This window comes from Balaenoptera physalus, assembly GCF_965194825.1.
Source record: "Balaenoptera physalus genome assembly, chromosome: X".
Taxonomy (NCBI): domain Eukaryota; kingdom Metazoa; phylum Chordata; class Mammalia; order Artiodactyla; family Balaenopteridae; genus Balaenoptera; species Balaenoptera physalus.
Window position 1 is genome coordinate 56,611,289 of NC_138903.1, and position 20,209 is coordinate 56,631,497.

At 39.3% G+C, this 20,209-nt stretch overlaps 1 protein-coding gene across 8 annotated transcripts in view; it reads right to left on the minus strand.

The window, feature by feature from the left end:
- Positions 1-20,209, minus strand: part of EDA2R (ectodysplasin A2 receptor) — a 137,230-nt gene that overhangs the window by 83,891 nt on the left and 33,130 nt on the right. For 4 of the 8 annotated variants that reach the window (XM_082444993.1, XM_082444992.1, XM_082444989.1 and 1 more), the window contains exon 1: positions 6,465-19,418. The exons of 2 other annotated variants lie outside the window; for them this stretch is intronic. The gene's annotated coding sequence lies outside the window, so the exon portion shown is untranslated. Of the gene's footprint in view, positions 1-769; positions 828-6,464; positions 19,419-20,209 lie in introns of those variants that run through there. 2 more of the 8 variants (XM_082444994.1, XM_082444990.1) reach the window with 1 other exon arrangement.

Below are 20,209 nucleotides of genomic sequence, written 5' to 3' on the forward strand. Positions count from 1 at the left end.
CGTTGCTTGTTAGGAAAAAAAGAGACAATGCACTCAGTTTTTCAAATTGTTTTAAGTATGGAAAGTTTGAGGGGACAAAGGAACATGTCAGTTGTGGTGCCTAGCAGGCAATTAAAATATGTGGAACATAGGTTGGGGCTAGAGATAAGTCAAATGCATAAAAATACCAGCTCGTGGATGCACATCAGAATCGTCTGGGGTACTTTAAAACATACCTATTCCCTAGACCAATTAAATAAAATCTTCAGAAGGTAGAGCACCATTGGCCTAGGTAAATCATGGCAGAGGCTTAGATGAGCAAAGAAAAATGCCAAGGACAAAACACTAAGGAACATCCATATGTGAAGCTGGAAGAGGAAGATTAGTCAGCAGCAACCAAGAAGGGGAATCCAGGGAAGAAAGAATAGAACTCAGATGGGACAGTACAGGACAAAGTTTTAAGAAGTAAAAGGTGAGCAACAGTGTCAGCTGTTGGTACAGGGAGGTGAAGGAGCATCAAGACTGGAAATACATTATTTTGTTGGTATGTGACAAAAGTAAATTGTCTTAATATTCAAGCATATCACAATATGTGCATGGGATAGAAATAATTCAGAGACCACAGGTGGTTGTTACAGTTTTTAACAAGCTTCTCTTTCCATTTCCAAAGTGGCTGAAGAATTTCAACTGTTAGTAATAGCAACATTTGGTCCAGTAATGTCAGGATTAGTATATCAACAGAGGAGAATGAAGGAAGCTGTGCAAAATTAAAGAAGTCACATCTATTTACCTTGTTCTTTACTCTGGTGTACAGAGCAACAGATAATGGCTCAGCAAGAATAAAGATGCTGGAGTAGAAAAATAAAGAAAATTTTATTAAAAACAATTGTTACTGTACAGATAGAATTAATATCCAGTTGGATCATTTCAATTCAGCCAAAAGCAAATGTTAACCATGTGAGTTAAAATCTTTCTCCTTCAAAACATGTGGAAGCACACACATCCACAACAAAAAAGCACAAATCTAAAAAAGGCAAACATAACTTAAAAGACTGTAAATTGAGGGAGAGAAAAAGCTAAAAAATATATAAATATTTAGTTAGTGTCTGGAACTGCTGAAAAAAAATGTTAAAGGGAGGGGAGAAAAGAACTGTGTAGCCAAGAATATGGTGATACAATTAAGACCATCAATCTTTGGGCTGATTATGAGAGGAAAATATCACTTTAATGATTGCTGAAACAGTCTTCCCAAGTGGGAGCAAAGGTACGGAAACTACCGTGGATGATGTTCAAGGGAAAAATGAGATAATGTATGTGAGAGTGCTCCGGAAACTCCAAATTGTGCTACACATGTGAGGGGTTGCTATGACTGTTGTTTCTATTCCACCCAGAGTTTGGGAACAAAGGACATTGGAGAGAGGCTACAGGCCAGACAAACAACCAATACCCAAAACCCCTGCTTTTGTTCCACAGTGTCCCTAGCCAAAGTGAGTCACATTCATGTACCGACCACTACAAGATACAATGAAATTAGTGGTATCATCAAAAATTAGTTACATCGCCAGCAGTACTAGGTGACTTTCCAGAGAGGATATGCTTTTGACTGAGTTCTCCCAGCTGAAAACTGGATTCATGGTATGATTTCTTTACAGGGCTAGGAACTGGATAAAACTCAGTCAAGTGCTCTCATTTCTGATTTTTATTAATGTTCTTTGGTCTTGCCCCACATTCTCTCCACCCTGTCCAGTTTACCAACTATCTAGAATAGTTGTATCTCTCTGAAGATGTCAATAAGAACAGTGCCCTTTCTCCCACAGCAATGTAAATTCTATCATGTACACTATCCCTTCCTCATAGGCCAGAAATATCCTAAAGAAACAGATATACAAACTGATGAGCATTTGCAAGCACAGCTAAGGGCTACTTATCCTTCCAATCTGAATGGGAGAATCAGTCCATAGAATGAAGCCTGTCTGTACAGGATGAGATATTGATGCCAAAACATTTCTTACCTTTTACTTTTTAGGCTGCCTAAGAAAAAGAAAGGTGGCGGGGTAGTGGGGAAAAGATGAAACTGATACAACAAGAAGCCTATGATTACATATGTAAATGCACATTCTATAAAACAATTTTCAGAATCGTAGATGGGAGCTTAAAACTCATCTTAGTCCCAGCTGCCTGTTACCCAATAAAGAAATACCATCCATATCTACTTGAACTCACCTCAAATAGAGTAACAGACACCTCAGTACTCATACGACAGCACATTTCATTATGGTTTATTTTTTTTCTCCTCTTTGGTAACTGGCTAAAACTTCAAACCATCAGATAATTGAAAACATATTCTCATGGAATCCCAAAAGGATTCTTCAAGACAACCTAACCTCAATCACTTGATGATCCATATGGGGAGACTAAGGCCCCTCTAGAAGGAATAAAATTTCCCCCAATTCACATAGTTGGTCACCACAGAGCCAGGACTAGAATCCAAAGTCTCCAAATTTAGGGCCCAGTGCCAAAATTAGAAAACAAAACAAAACAAAACAATACTGACCTTGGAGTAACAAAAATCTGATTTCTAGTTTTGTTCAGACACTTACTAACTAAATGATCTCTAGCAAGTTTCATTTTCTTTGAGCCTATTTGGCTACCTGTACAATTAAGACAAGAGGACCTGGACCGTCCCTAGTTGGGATGAGGAGTCAGTGGGATTATGGATTTGAAAGTACCTGGCACACAGTGGGAACTTAAGAAATAATTTACAAAGGAACTTGTCACATTCACCCATCCTGTTCCTTTTACAGTGTTTCTGATCACTTTGAAGGTACCACCATCACCCCAGCTTATATAGCTCAAAGCCTCAGAGTCTTATTTGACTTGACAGCATGCTATAAGAGAAATGATGGAAGAGCTGGGCTGTTTGACCTGGGAATGAAAGATGAATGGGATCTGTTTCTTGGTTTTCAGATCTCTGAGGAGCTATCATGGCAGAGAATGAGCAGACTGAGCAGACTTCTCTGAGTGGCCCCAGGGAGAATGACTACAACCTCTGGAAGCCACAGGGAGACTGAATTCAGTTTAAAAAAACGAAGAACTTTTTCAGAGTCAAGGCTTTCTATGAAGGGAATTGACTCTCTCAGAGATCTGTAAGTACACTCGCTTTGAAAGTATTCAGGCAGAGACTAGCAAAGATGTTATAAGGTGAAGTCAATTGGGGTGAAAGAAAATTATGATTCATGAACTTCCTACTATGAATTTTCTACCTACTATGCATCAGATATTGTGCTAGATACTTCACAGGGATTATTTCTTTTAATCCTTCCAACAAAACTATGACATGTCTACTATTCTCCCTTCAGACTGAGTTTTGGAGACGTTCAGTATTTCTCACTGGGGTTACTACTGGTATTATAAGCGGGTGGTGCTCAACATCAGTAATCATTAAGGAAATGCAAATCAAAACTACAATGAGGTATCACCTCACACCAGTCAGAATGACCATCATCAAAAATCTACAAACAATAAATGCTGGAAAGGGTGTGGAGAAAAGGGAACCCTCTGGCACTGTTGGTGGGAATGTAAATTGATACAGCCACTATGGAGAACAGTATGGAGGTTCCTTAAAAAACTAAAAATAGAACTACCATATGACCCAGCAATCCCACTACTGGGCATATATCCTGAGAAAACCATAATTCAAAAAGAGTCATGTACCACAATGTTCATTGCAGCTCAATTTACAATATCCAGGACATGGAAGCAACCTAAGTGTCCATCGACAGATGAATGGATAAAGAAGATATGACACATATATACAATGGAATATTACTCAGCCATAAAAAGAAACAAAATTGAGTTATTTGTAGTGAGGTGGATGGACCTAGGGTCTGTCATACAGAGTGAAGTAAGTCAGAAAGAGAAAAACAAATACCATATTCTAACACATATATATGGAATCTAAAAAAAAGGTTATGAAGAACCTAGGGACAGGACAGGAATAAAGATGCCGACATAGAGAATGGACTTGAGGACATGGGGAGGGGGAAGGGTAAGCCGGGACGAAGTAAGTGAGTGGCATGGACATATAGACACTACCAAATGTAAAATAGATAGCTAGTGGGAAGCAGCTGCATAGCACAGGGAGATCAGCTCGGTGCTTTGTGACCACCTAGAGGGGTGGGATAGGGAGGGTGGGAGGGAGATGCAAGAAGAAGGAGATATGGGGATATACGTAAATGTATAGCTGATTCACTCTGTTGTAAAGCAGAAACTAACACACCATTGCAAAGCAATTATACTCCAATAAAGATGCTAAAAAAATAAAAAAAATAAGTGGGTGAGAAGAACAATACTTTGCTGTCTCAAACTGGTTGGTACTAAATTCAGTAGTACTTCATTCTTTGTGCAAAAAAATCACACTCTTAACACATATTTCTAAATGCCCTATGGATATCGTATTGATCCTGTTTGGGAATGATGGATAAATAATATGCTTAGGATCACAAACAGCAGGTAAGTAGCAGACCCAGGACTTGAATAAGCTGTGTCTAACTCAGAAAGTAGATATCCTTTCTATTTGTACCATCCACAGAAATGGATGGAATTGGGATTGGAATACATAACCTTTTAAAGTCTAAACCAATTCCAAGAGATAGTGATTCTCTCATTCTTCTCTTTTCAATCTCATATAATTTATCAACTTCTAAATTCTGCAGATTCAACTTCTGTGATGTATTGTTAAATTCATTGCCTCCTTTCTATTCCCATAATCACCACCTCAGTTCAGGGTCTCATTCCCTCTCTGCATGTGGTTTATCCACATCTCATGTTTTCCTATTCCAATTCAGTTGACGCATGTTTACCAGATTATTCTTCCTGAAACACAGATTTACCTTTTTTCTTTAGCTCAGAGACTTTCAATGATTTTCCACAGTGTGACGAATTGAACAGAAAATCTAGCATCCAAAAGTCTTCCACAGTTTGTCATCAATCTACCATGGCAACTTTAACTTTCACTTTCCACGTAACTGTACTCTAAAATCCAGTTCAGCTGGTGTTCTTTTCACATGCCCTGAGCTTCCCTGCCTCCAAACAGTTGTTCCTGTTTTTCTTCTGGCTTGGACTGCCTTCTCTCCTGCCTCCACCTGTTGAAATCCTATCTGTGTTTCATGGCTCATCTTAAATAATAATAATAGTTAACATTTATTGAGTGCTTATTTTGGTCCAGCCACTGTGCTAAGTGTGTGCAAGTATTTCACATGGATTATCTAATTTAAGCCTCACAAAAACTTGATAAAGTAAGCTCTATCATTATCTCCATTCTAGACTAGATTGAAACAGAATTCAGACAGGGGAAAGTAATTATGCTTGTCCAATGTCACACAAGTTAATAAATGGTAGGGATGGGATTTGAACTCAAGTAGTCTGGCTCTGGAGCCCTGAAAGGTGATACAATGTCAAAAACCAAACAATCAAAAAACACTTTCTGATTTACTCTGGCTCAACTAGATGTGATCCTTACCTGACAATACCAAAGCATACTTTAACTGGACCTTTAAAGCTATCTTGTGTTATATTTATTTGTTCTTATACCCATGATGAGGTCCCAGGGGGCATAGACTATGTCTTAGGCATTTGTCTGTCTCACACAGTGGTGGCACAGAGTAGGTGCTCAGTGAGTCTGTTATGTTGAATTGAAGGTATGTTGGGGTGAAAGAGGGGACAGGAGAGTTATGTAGGGGAAGATGCCCATACTCTCCTGCCTTAGCCACCCTGCAATGGTATGATACTGGTCAGCACTGCCAACACCTGTCCAAACAAGACCTTGCAGTCTCTGCTTCCCCAGCCTAGTTTCTGGCGGGTCTCTACTTGCCCCCCAGTTCTCACAGCTGCCTCGGCCTTTTGGTCAATGTTTGATGTAAAGCAGGATCAAAATATCACTGCCCTGGGCTCAGTTTCCAGGAGTGAGGGATCAAGTGAAACCCAGCCGGGTGGGTGAGACTGAAAGCCCCCAAATAGAGCTTGCAAACTCTTTACACAAGCCTCGACTTGCCCAGGGGCCAAGTGGGTAGGCCAGCAGCTCAACGTCCCTCGGGATGCTTCACAAATCTGATCCAACTCCTCCCTCTCTCCCCTAAGCTCCTAGCCTCCTTCTCTTTTCTCTTCCTTATCTCCTAACTGGAGATACTCAGGGTGGTTGGGCAGGTCCAGGCATGTTCCCAGAGGCCATAAGGGTCCAGTACAAGCCTACCCTAGGGGAACTGGCTCACCAAAGCCATCAGGGTATTAGCTCAGGTCCATGGCACCTTACACAGCACTCTCTGGATACAGATGGATGGGCAGACAGACAGCCACAGGACACCTTCCCAGCCATTCTGACTTTGTAGCACCTTAGCAGGGTCATCCTAACCTGATCCTGAACTCTCATCTCTATGCCTCACAGGTCCAAGCCACCTTGCCATGCCAGAGGGTGTTCCCACACTTACCCTGTAAATGAATGGATGGATGGATCTTGCTCCAGTAACGGAATTCCTGGACAAACGTACCTCAGCACAGGCCAGACATCCCACCAAGCCCCCACCTCTCAGCCCCCAGTCTCCATACTACACTCACAGTAGATGAAATTCGTTACAATCAAAGCTCTGCTCTGACTCATTTCACGTCCACGTGTAGCAACAACAGCAAGAACCTATTCTCTTTTCTTTTCATGCTACGCCTACTTCTCCACCCCCGTGAAGCAGCTATTGGACCACTTGAGTGTCTAGGCGTGGCTACACAAAAAAGTTTCACCCCTGACAGTGAGAGTGGGGGAGGAGTTGGGGAAGAGCGGGTGAATAGTGACCAAGCCACGCCTTTGGCAGGAACTGAAAAGCTTCAGGGACTGAAGCAGGGAGAGAGGGAATGGAAGCAGGAGAGATTGTGGAGCTGAAGTTAAGATCTGTGGTGTCAAGGGAGGATTTGTGTCTTCATGGCAGAGTGTCACATCCTCATATAAGCCTCACTCATCCAAGTCTTGCCCTGTCCACTGCACTCTGTTTATTTCCTTACTGGCACTGAATTGTAATCTGTAATAATTTAATTGATTAATTTCCTTGATTGTTTAATGTCTGTCCTTTCCCTTCCACTAATTGGTAAGCATCATGAGCTAATAATTAATAACTAACACTTATGCAACACTTGCTATCTGCCAGGCACTCTTCTCAATATTTTACATATATTAGCTCATTTAATCCTTATAACTAGGATTAAATTGTAATTAATAATTACAATTATATTATTGTATAAGTAATAATTAAGTATAAGTACTTAAATAATAAGTATAAGTAACAATTACTTATAATTGTGAATAAAACCCTAGTTTTATTCACAATTTAGAGATAAGAAAACTAAGGCATAGACTGATTGCCCAATTGTCAAACAGCTAGTAAGTGACAGGTCTGGGAAGAAGTCTGGTACACAGCAGAGGAATAAATAAATTAACTAGAGAACCAGGTGTAAAGGACAAAATGGGAGAGGTCAGAAAGACTTTGAATATGTTGAACTTAGCCAAAGAGCCCTACAGATGAAGAAATGTGAGCTGGCAGCAAGAGGACCCTTTAGCCTGGGGGTACTCTCCCACCTGACACAACCCTGCTGCCTTTTATTTTTTATTTATTTATTTATTTTGCCTTTTAGTTTTTAAACACAAGTCCTTTCCAGCTAAGTTGGGAACATTCTTCAAGGTCAGGATTAGGGGCCTTTCAACAACCCTAGCCTCAAGAGCTCAAGAGCTCCCCCTCCCCTGCTCCCTATGAACCATGTCTCTGTTTTTTTTTAACTTTATTTTTTATTTTCAAAAAATGTTTATTGGAGTATAGTGGATTTACAATGTTGTATTAGTTACTGCTATACAGCAAAGTGAATCAGTTATACATATACATATATCCACTCTTTTTTAGATTGTTTTCCCATATAAGCCATTAGAAAGTGTTGAGTACAGTTCCCTGTGCTATACAGTAGGTCCTTATTAGTTATCTGTTTTATATATAGTAGTGTATATATGTCAATCCGTATATCCCAGTTTATCCCTCCCCCCTTTCCCCCAGGTAACCATAAATTTGTTTTCTACATCTGTAACTCTGTTTCCGTTTTGTAGATAAGTTCATTTGTATGCTTTTTTTTTAGGTTCCACATATAAGCGATATCATATGATATTTCTCTTTCTCTTTTCGACTTACTTCACTCAGTAGAACCATGCCTCATTTTAAAAGTCCTCTCTCACTGGTATCTTTATTATTTACCTTCCACCTTATGTCCAAACCTTCTACCCCACAAACATATTCGAATTCTTCCCACTGCAAAATAAAATCTCCCCCACTGTCTCCTCCTAAAATAACAGCCTCATCTCTCTTCCTTCTTCAGCCAAATTTCTGGCCAGAGTAGTCTCCACTCACTGTTTCCATGTCTTTACTTTCCATTAGCTTCCCAATTTATTGCAACCTGGCTTCCAGCCCAATGTTCTTTCCCTGAGATCACAAGTGACCTTTTTTACTGCCACATTTTAGGGAACATTTTCACTCATTTTCTTATTTATCTGCAGTTTTTATCCAGTGCTAGCCACTCTTTTCTTTGGGAAACATTCTTTCTTGTGTTGGAAAACACTACTCGGCTTCTGGTTTCCCTCTATTTCTCTAACCCCTCTTTCTCAGATTGTGTCACTGGATATTCTCCAGTATCTCATTCCATAATGTTGGTGATGCTGGGGCCTTCACAACACCTTATACATACAATCTCATTTATACCACAGAACAACTCTTAGAAGTATTATTTTCCTTATTTTATACATGTGGCAACTCTGGATCAGACAAGTTAACTGAATTGCCCAAAGGCACACAGCAAGTACAAGCTTAATCCAGAACTATAACTAGTACCTGATTCTAGGCATGCTACATCATGCTGTCTTGCTCCAGTGAGTAAGGACATGGCATAGCAATAGAGTGGCTTTGGAGTCTAAATTGGCATCCCAGATCTGTCACTTAAAATTGCATGCTGGCGGCTTCCCTGGTGGCGCAGTGGCTGGGAGTCTGCCTGCCGATGCAGGGGACACGGGTTCGAGCTCTGGTCTGGGAGGATCCCACATGCCGCGGAGCAACTGGGCCCGTGAGCCACAACTGCTGAGCCTGCGCGTCTGGAGCCTGTGCTCCGCAACAAGAGAGGCCACGATAGTGAGAGGCCCGCGCATCGCGATGAGGAGTGGCCCCCGCTTGCCGCAAGTAGAGAAAGCCCTCGCACAGAAACGAAGACCCAACACAGCCAAAAATAAAATAAAATCAATTAATTAATTAAAAAATATTTGCATGCTGTGTGATCTTAGACAAGTACTTTAACCTCTCAGAGATTCAGTTTCCCTATCTATAAAATGTGGAAAGAAACAAGCTTGCTGGGAAGATTTGAGAGGAATATTTATAGACTTCTGAACCCAGTTCCAGACACAATAACTGAGATCTATTAGAATGACAGTGGTAATGAGGACTATAATTATCAACCTTTTCCCCCTACCTAATTTTCTTACCTTTTATTGTTAGTCTAACCTTATTAGTCTACATTCTTGTCACTAGTTCCTAATTTTATTTGTTTTTGCCTGACTCAGTCCTCCTCTGAGAGAATGCAATTTCGACTGAGGCAATTAGCCAAACTCCTGTGTTTTCTCTACACCCTACCTTCTCAGGCCTAGGATTGGAAATTCAGCACACACCGACCAGAAGGCTGTGCAACTCTGACTCTTCTACACATGTATTTGCTAATAATATTACTTTAAAACAATAGGTAGCATAGTCCTCTAGCGTTCTTTACACAGGTATCTCATTCAATCCTTATAACCACGGGAAGGTGCCGTTACTATTACCATGCCAATTTACTAATTGGAAAGGGCAGAAATACCATCTCTTGGATGTGTACTATATGCAGGCACTGAGATAGGCAATTTATATGTTATCTCACTAACCCTTCAAGAGCACTTCCATGATCTGGTGATTATTACATCCATTTTAAAAATAAACAAAAAATAAGTTGGATATATAAAACATTATGTGACATCCAAATGAGCACAGAATTGCTAAGCAGAGGTGTTGAGATTTGAACTCGAATTTTCTAAGGCCAACCCTGAAGCTCTTTTTAGTATACCATGCTATTTCTCACCTACAGACAGCCTTGTGGGGACAGAAAACTATCACTGGGGTTGCAAAAAAAGATTTAGATACTTCATTCTAAAACTCTACTTACGGGATGAGGGCCATAGGGCTTTGAAGCAGCATTTCTGCAAAATATTAGGATTGTTTAGGTCAGTTCAATTTCAAAAGGAATTCACAGCATGATATGCCTGGCACAAAAAATAAATAAATGATAAATAAATTAATAAATACATAATAGGAGAAAGAATGGCAACACTAAGGGATACACAATCATATAAACGATTCATAATCATATAAGAGATATATCTAGTGTCCAGAGGGCAGATTCTAAAATTCTTATTCTCCTTAGCATTGGTGAGACATCCAGACACTCATTGCACTGCCATCACCCACCACTATGTTTGGTCTGAGAAAACTCAAGAGGACTTGGTCACTTTCTGCCAACGTCTGAAGGGCTGTCACAGGGTAGAAGGAACTGATGAGATTTGTATCTTAAGGGGGCAAAATGAGGCCATATGGGTAGAATGTACAGGCAGACAGATTTATACTCAGTATAAGGAATTGTTTTCTAATAATCACAGTGAAGGGTCAGGTCAGTATCCAGGGCTCCAGATAACAGTCTTTCCCATTTATCTTCACTTATATAATGTTGCCAGCCTGGAGTTGGCAGCTAAGGTCATTTTCCTCAGTGTGTGCCTCCAGCCTGTATGGATTCAGAGTGATTCCTCTAGGGGAGAGTTTAGACCTAAGATTCTTTCCAGCCATCTCTCAAGACCTCTCCCTAGCAGGGCTTTGTGGGCTTTGGCTGTGCTTCCACTCAGAGTGAGGTGCAAGTTGGCCTCTTATGGGAAAGGTCAGAAAGCTCAAGGCAAACCAGGCAGGCTAGAGGAGGTAGTGAATGTAGGCTTAGGTGTAGAATCTACAGGCAGAGTTACTACTGAGGTTCAGGGAGCAGGTCTCTCCAGATATATCCCTAGAAACCAGTCAGCACCTAGGAGTGAGGTGAAGGCAATTTTAGGGCCTGGACTTAGAGATAGGGGTAGGACAAAGAGAAGAAGTTGCCAGAAAAAATAACTGCCCAGTCTTCTTGGATTTCCAACTATCCTTGAGTACTCCATATTTCTCCCAAGTTACTATCAGGCCCTGTTTTAAGTGCTTCATGTGTCTTAACTAATTTAATTTTCATAACAGCTTTATGAGATAGGTACTATGATTATCATCCTTAACTTTCAGATGAGAAATCAAAATAGAGTGGCCAAGGAGTTTGTTCATGGTAATACAGCCAGAAAACTCAATGGATTCAAGAACTCTCACTCAGGTCTCTGGCAGCAGAATCATCATTACCTGGAAACTTATTTTTTCAATGCAAATTCTCTAGTCCCAACCCATATCTAATGAATCAGAAATTTCCAGTGTTAGGCCCAGAAATCTGCGTTTTAACAAGCTCTCTAGGGTGATTCTAACTCAAGTTTGAATACCACTGTTCTAAAGCACTAAGTGAAGTAATTTCTCTCCTTCCCAATTAGAGGGTCCTCCCATCTTCCCTGCACAGCTATTCTAAACTTCTACATTTTCCCTAAAGTCCCTACTTTGGCACCTAGTTATCAGTCCAGAAAAATGAACCCCTATCCTTATCATCAAGAAAACAGATGCTATTAGGTATGAAGTCCTTCCACCACTTTCCCTTATGCCAGTAAATTTCTCTCTCCATCCATCCTGGTCTTTCCTCTTGGTGGAGAGGAGGAGATCATGAGCCTCTTCCCCCTCCCCTGTCCCCTATGGACCATGCTTTATTTTTAACCCCTCTCTCACAGGTACCTTTATTATTCACCTTTCCTCTGTATCCAGCCACTCTACCCACAAACATATTTGAATTCCTCCCACTGGTGGAGGAGAGACCCTTCCCTCTTGACTCCTTCATGAATTACTATGCCTCTCTTTATTTCAAAAGACTTCAAGATTCTCCAGCCATAACCCCATGCATACCTGCATCCAACCACTTCCCTCTAACAACCTCATTTCCCTCATCCCAGCCTTCCACCTATGGAAAACTAGCCTCATTAAGCTCAGTGGTCCCCCCCACCTGATCCACCTAGAAACCAATCTTCAACACCAAAACACCATTTGTTGTCAGGTCACCCCTGCTGGGGAGCCTCTACACTTAAGAATTGAGAAGAAGCATCCACCCACTTCCTTTATCATTACTATTCCCAAGAACCTGCACGAGAGCTTCCCACTGTGTATGGCATAAACTTTGAAGTCTTTTAATGCATTATTCTGATAATAACAGTAATAGCTATAATTTTGAGCATTGAGTGCCTAGAACTATGTTAAGTACTTTGTCTGAATTATCTAAGCCTCAAAGGAATCTTGAGGTACACCTATCTCCAGGCTCTGAGAGGTTAAATGACTTACCTAAGGATATGCAGTTAGGCAATAGCAACATCAAGATATAAACATAGCCTCTGTTCTGACAACAAACTCCTTAATAACATTAACTACCATTAAATCACTGTATAATATATACTATTTATTATGCCAGGTACATTTTGAAAATAGTAGTAAGACTAGTAGTAGTCCATTTATCAAGGACCTAATATGTGCCCTGTGCTACGTTAAACCCTTTCATTTCATACATTATTTCATTTAATACAATGGCACCATGAGACAGAGCTGATATTCTTGCCTCTTGGATGATGCAACTAAGACTTAAAAAGTGATAGGTCTAAGGTCATTAAGATAGAAGGAATAAAAAACTGGGTTTGGAACAAGGTGTTTTTGACTGAAAATTCTTTGCTCTTTCAACTAAAGCATCTTGGCTCTTATCAATCAATAATGAAATGGGATTAGAATACAGTAGAAAGGGCATGAGCTTTAGTGAGGACGGTTCTGAGTTCAAACCCTGAGTTGTGACTTTGATCAAGTTTCTTCATGTGAAATATGTTAGAAATACAGTAAGTCCCCTACATATGAACCTTCAAGTTATGAACCTTCAAAGATGCTAACGTGCGTTCCATCAATGTCAGGCGTGAGTGAAATTGCATCTTGCCCTTCATCTCCTAGTGCTGCTGATCCTTCAGCTCTGCCATCTCCCACCTCCCCTCCCTCCTCCAGTCAGTAACTCTTTTTGCCTGTTCACTCGATGCCAGCCTCTGTATGCCAGCTGTTGTACTGTACTACAGTATTTTTCAAGGTACTGTACCGTAAGATTAAAAATGTTTCCTTTATTTTTTTGTTTGTTATGTATTATTTGTGTGGAAAGTATGATAAACCTATTATAGTACAGTATATTACTATATAGCCGATTGTGTTAGTTGGGTACCTAGGCTAACTTTGTTGGACTTAAAAACAAATTGGACTTACAAATGCACTCTCAGACTGGAACTCGTTCGTATGTAGGGGACTTACTGTATCTTTAGTTCTGGTGTCCCACCCTTTCTATAATCTCCTTCCCTTGTTTTTGTTTTGCAAATTCTAGTACCTCAGGCTTTGGTTGGTTGATAATAAAAATTTTCTGCCTTGTGCCTACCATAAAAGAAAAGGAGTGGGCTCTGGTCCTTTGTGTGAGTGGTGGGTGTTCTGATTCCAATTCATACACACCACCAGTGAAAGCCATGGATAATTTCATCATTAGTTACCTAAGAAGTAAGCACACCTTACCAAACAGAGCATTAATTTTTCCCAGGACAGAGTTTAGTCTCACATGAGGGAAGTATGTATTCCTTGTTGACATTATTTTGTCCCTGATAGTTTTGGGAAATAATAGTCTTGTAATTGTTATGCTTTCTGAGCTTAGCTTACATTACAAGAGGTATGGGAATCTATATTTCAGACACCTTCATGTGTGGCATTGGCTTTAAGTAGATTTTTTTCTGGTCTCCATATCTTTTCCTTAATAGAAGAGAAGAGAGTGGGCCCTAATCTCATCTTGAGATCTGTCATATACCTATGACAGAGGAGAGAGTGAACAAGGGATACATATCATTATTGTGAATAGAGGCAAAAATAAACAAATGACAAACATACAATATAATTTTAAGTATTGATAAACACTAGGAAGAAAAATAAAATATGGAAAGGGAGTGTATGATGGGGAGTAGCTATTTCAGATAGGATTGTCAGGGAAGGCCTCTCTGAGTCAGTGCTATCTGAGCAGTGACCTGAATGATGTGAGGAATCAAACCATGAAAAGGTCTGGGGAAAGAGTGTTCCAAGCTGAGTGAAAAGCAAGGGCAAAGTCTTAGAGATGGGATGCTCAAAGAATAACAAAAATACCAGTCTTAAAGGTCAGAAATTGGCAAATAATGAAGGGCCTTGTAGACCATGGTAAGGAGTTTGGATTTTATTTTAAGTGTGTTGAGATGCCACTGGAGGGTTTTGGTCTGAGAAATATTATTTGAATTCTATTTCAAAAGGATGACTGTGGTTTAACTGTGGACAATGGACCTTATGGGGCAAGAGTGGATATGAGGAGATATGCTAAGTGACTGCAGAAGTAGCCAAGGCAACAAATAATGTTGGTTTGGACTTGGATGAAAGTGTTAAGAAACAGTTGGATTCTGTATTTGCTTTGGCGTTAAGATTTAGATGATTTTCTACATAATTGGGCAGTGTGAAAAAATTGGAATCAATGATGATTCCTAGGTTTAGGCCCGAGCAAGTGGATGAATGGTGATGACATTTATTCAGATGAGAAGACTGGGGGAGAAGCAAGTTTTATGGGGGTAGGGAATCAAGTGTGTGGTTTTGGACATATTAACTATTTTTTTTTCAAAATGGTGATGATTGCAACTGATATTTTTTCTTTTTTTTCAATTAATTTTTATTGGAGTATAGTTGATTTACAGTGTTGTGTTAGTTTCTGCTGTACAGCAAAGTGAATCAGTTATACATATACATATATCCACTCTTTTTTAGATTCTTTCCACATGTAGGATATTACAGACCATTGAGTAGAGTTCCCTGTGCTATGCAGTAGGTTCTTATTAGTTACCTATGTTTTATATACTGCAAACGTGTATATGTCACGTTTATATATGACGTGTATATGACATAATGTGTATATGTCAATCCCAATCTCCTAATTTATCTCTCCCCCCACTTCCCCCTTGGTAACCATAAGTTTATTTTCTACACCTGTGACTCTATTTCTGTTTTGTAAATAGGTTCATTTGTACCATTTTTTTAAGATTCCACATATAAACAATATCAGTTTGTATTTCTCTGACTTACTTCACTCAGTATGACAATCTCTAGGTTCATCCATGTGACGGCAAATGGCATTATTTTGTTCTTTTCTTTGGCTGAATAATATTCCATTGTATATATGTACTACATCTTCTTTACCCATTCCTCCATCAAAGGACACTTAGGTTGTTTCCATGTTCTGGCTATTATAAATAGTGCTGCAATGAACATTGGGGTGCATGTATGTTTTCGAATTATGGTTTTCTCTGGATATATGCCCAGGAGTGGGATTGCTGGATCATATGGTAGTTCTATTTTTAGTTTTTTAAGGTACCTCCATACTGTTCTCCATACTGGCTGTACCAGTTTACATTCCCACCAACAAAGTAGGAGGGTTCCCTTTTCTCCACACCCTTTCCAGCATTAGTTGTTTGTAGATTTTTTGATGATGGCCATTCGGACTGGTGTGAGGTGATACCTCATTGTAGTTTTGATTTGCATTTCTCTAATAATTAGTGATATTGAGCATCTTTTCAGGTGCTTTTTAGCCATCTGTATGTCTTCTTTGGAGAAACGTCTATTTACATCTTCCACCCATTTTTTGACTGGATTGTTTGTTTTTTTGATATTGAGCTTCATGATCTGTTTTTATATTTTGGAGATTAATCCTTGTTGGTTGTTTTCTTTGCAGTATTTTCTCTCCTTCTGAGGGTAGTCTTTTTGTTTTATGCTTTCCTTTGTTGTGCAAAAGCTTTTAAGTTTAATTAGGTCCGATTTGTTTATTTTTGTTTTTATTTTCATTACTTTAGGAAACAGATGAAAAAAGATCTTGTTGTGCTTTATGTCAAAGGGTGTTCTGCCTACAATTTCCTCTAAGAGTTTTATAGTGTATGGCCTTACATTTAGGTGTTTAACCCATTTTGAGTTTATTTTTGTGTATGGTGTTAGGGAGTGTTCTAATTTCATTCTTTTACATGTAGCTGTCCAGTTTTCCCAGCACCACTTATTGAAGAGGCTGTCTTTCTCTATTGTATATTCTTGCCTCCTTTGTCATAGATAAGGTGACCATAGGTGCATGGGTTTATATCTGTGCTTTCTATCCTGTTCCATTGATCTATATTTCTGTTTTTGTGCCAGTACCATACCGTTTTGATGACTGTAGCTTTGTAGTATAGTATGAAACCAGGGAGCCTGATTCCTCCAGGTCCGTTTTTCTTTCACAAGATTGCTTTGGCTATTCAGGGTCTTTTGTGTTTCCATACAAATTGTAAATTTTTTTGTTCTAATTCTGTGAAAAATGCCATTGGTAATTTGATAGGGATTGCATTGAATCTGTAGACTGCTTTGGGTATATAGTCATTTTGACAATAGTGATTCTTCCAATCCAAGAACATGGTATATCTCTACATCTGTTTGTGTCATCTTTGATTTCGTTCATCAGTATCTTATGATTTTCTGAGTACAGGTCTTTTGCCTCCTTAGGTAGGTTTATTCCTAGGTATTTTATTCTATTTGATGCAATGGTAAATGGGGTTGTTTTCTGAATTTCTCTTTTGTTGTTGGTGTATCAGAATGCAAGAGGTTTCTGCGTATTAATTTTGTATCCTGAAACTACCAAATTCATTGATAAGCTCTAATCATTTTCTGCTAGGAATTGTAGGGTTTTCTATGTATAGTATCATGTCATCTGCAAACAGTGACAGTTTTACTTCTTTTCTTTTCCTTTCTTTAAAATATTTATTTATTTATTTGGCTGCATTGGGTCTTAGGTTTGGCAAGTGGGATCTTTTGTTGCGGTGTGCAGGCTCTTCTTTGTGGCACATGGGCTTCTCTCTAGTTGTGGCATGCTAGAGTTGTGGCCCTAGAGCACGTGGGCTCAGTAGTTTCAGCATGTGTGCTCTCTAGTTGCGGCACATTGGCTCATTAGTTGCAGTGCATGTGTTTAGTTGCCCTGTGGCATGTAGGATCTTAGTTCCCCGACCAGGGATCAAACCCACGTACCCTGCATTGGAAGGTGGATTCTTAACCAATAGACTACCAGGGAAGTTCCTTACTTCTTTCCCACTTGGATTCCTTTTACTTCTTTTTCTTCTCTGGTGATCGTGGCTAGATCTTCCAAAACTATGTTGAATAATAGTGGCGAGAGTGGACATCCTTGTCTTATTCCTGATCTTAGAGGAAATGCTTTCACTTTTTTACCATTCAGAATGTTTGCTGTGGGTTTGATATATATGGCTTTTATTATGTTGAGGTGTGTTTCCTCTATGCCCACTTTCTGGAGAGTTTTTATGATAAATGGGTACTGAAGTTTGTCAAAAGTTTTTCTGCATCTATTGAGATGATCATATGGTTTTTATTCTTCAATTTGTTGATGTAGTGTATCACACTGATTGATTTACATATATTGAGGAATCCTTGTGTCCCTGGGATAAATCACACTTGATCATGGTGTATGATCCTTTTAATGTGTTGTTGGGTTCGGTTTGCTAGTATTTTGTTGAGGATATTTGCATCGATGTTCATCAGTGATATTTGCCTGTAATTTTCTTTTTCTTTTTTTTGTGATATCTTTGGTTTGGTATTAGAGTGAGGGCAGCCTCATAGAATGAGCTTGGGAGTGTCCCTCCCTCTGTAAATTTTGGAAAATTTTCAGAAGGGTAGATGTTAACTCTTCACTAAAAGTTTAATATAATTGAGCTGTGAAGCCATCAGATCCTGGACTTTTGTTTGTTGGAAGTTTTTAAATCACAGTTTCAAATTTAGTACTTGGGATTTGTCTGTTCATATATTCTATTTCTTCCTGGTTCATTCTTGGGAGATTGCATTTTCTAAGAATTTGTCCATTTCTCTTAGGTTTTCTATTTTATTAGTGTATAGTTGCTTGTAGTAGTCTTTTAAGATTCTTTGTATATTTGTGGTGTCCATTGTAACTTCTCCTTTTCATTTCTAATTTTATTGAATTGAGTCCTCTTTCTTTCTTTATGAGTCTGGCTAATGATTTATCAATTTTGTTTATCATTTCAAAGAACCAGCTTTTAGTGTCATTGATCTTTGCTATTGCCTTCTTTATCTCTATTTCATTTATTTCTGCTCTGATCTTTCTGTTATTTGTTGCTTTTCCCTTGTTGTTATTAATATTTTCTCTTTGGCTTTAATTTTTGTCAGTTTGATTAATATGTGTCTCGGTGTGTTCCTCCATGGGTTATCCTGTATGGGACTCTCTGTGCTTCCTGGACTTGAGTGAGTGTTTCCTTTCCCATGTTAGGAAAGTTTTTGTCTGTAATCTCTTCAAATATTTTCTCAGGCCCTTTCTCTTTCTCTTCTCCTTCTGGGACCCTTATAATGAGAATGTTGGAGCGTTAAATGTTGTCTCAGAGTTCTCTGAGGCTGCCCTCATTTTTTTTTTTAAACATCTGTATTGAAGTATAATTGCCTTACAATGGTGTGTTAGATTCTGCTTTATAACAAAGTGAATCAGTTATACATATACAATATGTTCCCATTTCTCTTCCCTCTTGCATCTCCCTCCCTCCCACCCTCCCCATCCCACCCCTCTAGGTGGTCACAAAGCACCGAGCTGATCTCCCTGTGCTATGCGGCTGCTTCCCACTAGCTATCTATTTTACATTTGGTAGTGTATATATGTACATGACACTCTCTTACCCTGTCACATCTCACCCCACCCCCTCCCCATATCCTCAAGTCCATTCTCTAGAAGGTCTTTGTCTTTATTCCCGTCTTGCCACTAGGTTCTTCATGGCCTTTTTTTTTCCCTTAGATTCCGTATATATGTGTTAGCATACTGTATTTGTTTTTCTCTTTCTGACTTACTTCACTCTGTATGACAGACTCTAACTCCATCCACCTCATTACAAATACCTCCATTTCATTTCTTTTTATGGCGGAGTAATATTCCATTGTATATATGTACCACATCTTCTTTATCCATTCATCTGTCGATGGACATTTAGGTTGCTTCCATGTCCTGGCTATTGTAAATAGAGCTGCAATGAACATTTTGGTACATGACTCTTTTTGACCGATGGTTTTCTCAGGGTATATGCCCAGTAGTGGGATTGCTGGGTCGTATGGTAGCTCCATACTGTTGTCCATAGTGGCTGTATCAATTTACATTCCCACCAACAGTGCAAGAGTGTTCCCTTTCCTCCACACCCTCTCCAGCATTTATTGTTTCTAGATTTTTTGATGATGGCCATTATGACCAGTGTGAGATGATATTTCATTGTAGTTTTGATTTGCATTTCTCTAATGATTAATGATGTTGAGCATTCTTTCATGTGTCTGTAGGCCATCTGTATATCTTCTGTGGAGAAATGTCTATTTAGGTCTTCTGCCCATTTTTGGACTGGGTTGTTCGTTTTTTTGTTATTGAGCTGCATGAGCTGCTTGTAAATCTTGGAGATTAATCCTTTGTCAGTTGCTTCATTTGCAAATATTTTCTCCCATTCTGATGGTTGTCTTTTGGTCTTGTTTATGGTTTCCTTTGCTGTGCAAAAGTTTTTAAGTTTCATTAGGTCCCATTTGTTTATTTGTGTTCTTATTTCCATTTCTCTGGGAGCTGGGTCAAAAAGAATCTTGCTGTGAAGTATGTCATAGAGTGTTCTGCCTATGTTTTCCTCTAAGAGTTTGATAGTGTCTGGCCTTACACTTAGGTCTTTAATCCATTTTGAGTTTATTTTTGTGCATGGTGTCAGGGAGTGTTCTAATTTCATACTTTTACATGTACCTGTCCAATTTTCCCAGCACCACTTATTGAAGAGGCTGTCTTTTCTCCACTGTATATGCTTGCCTCCTTTTTCAAAGATAAGGTGACCATATGTGTGTGGGTTTATCTCTGGGCTTTCTATCCTGTT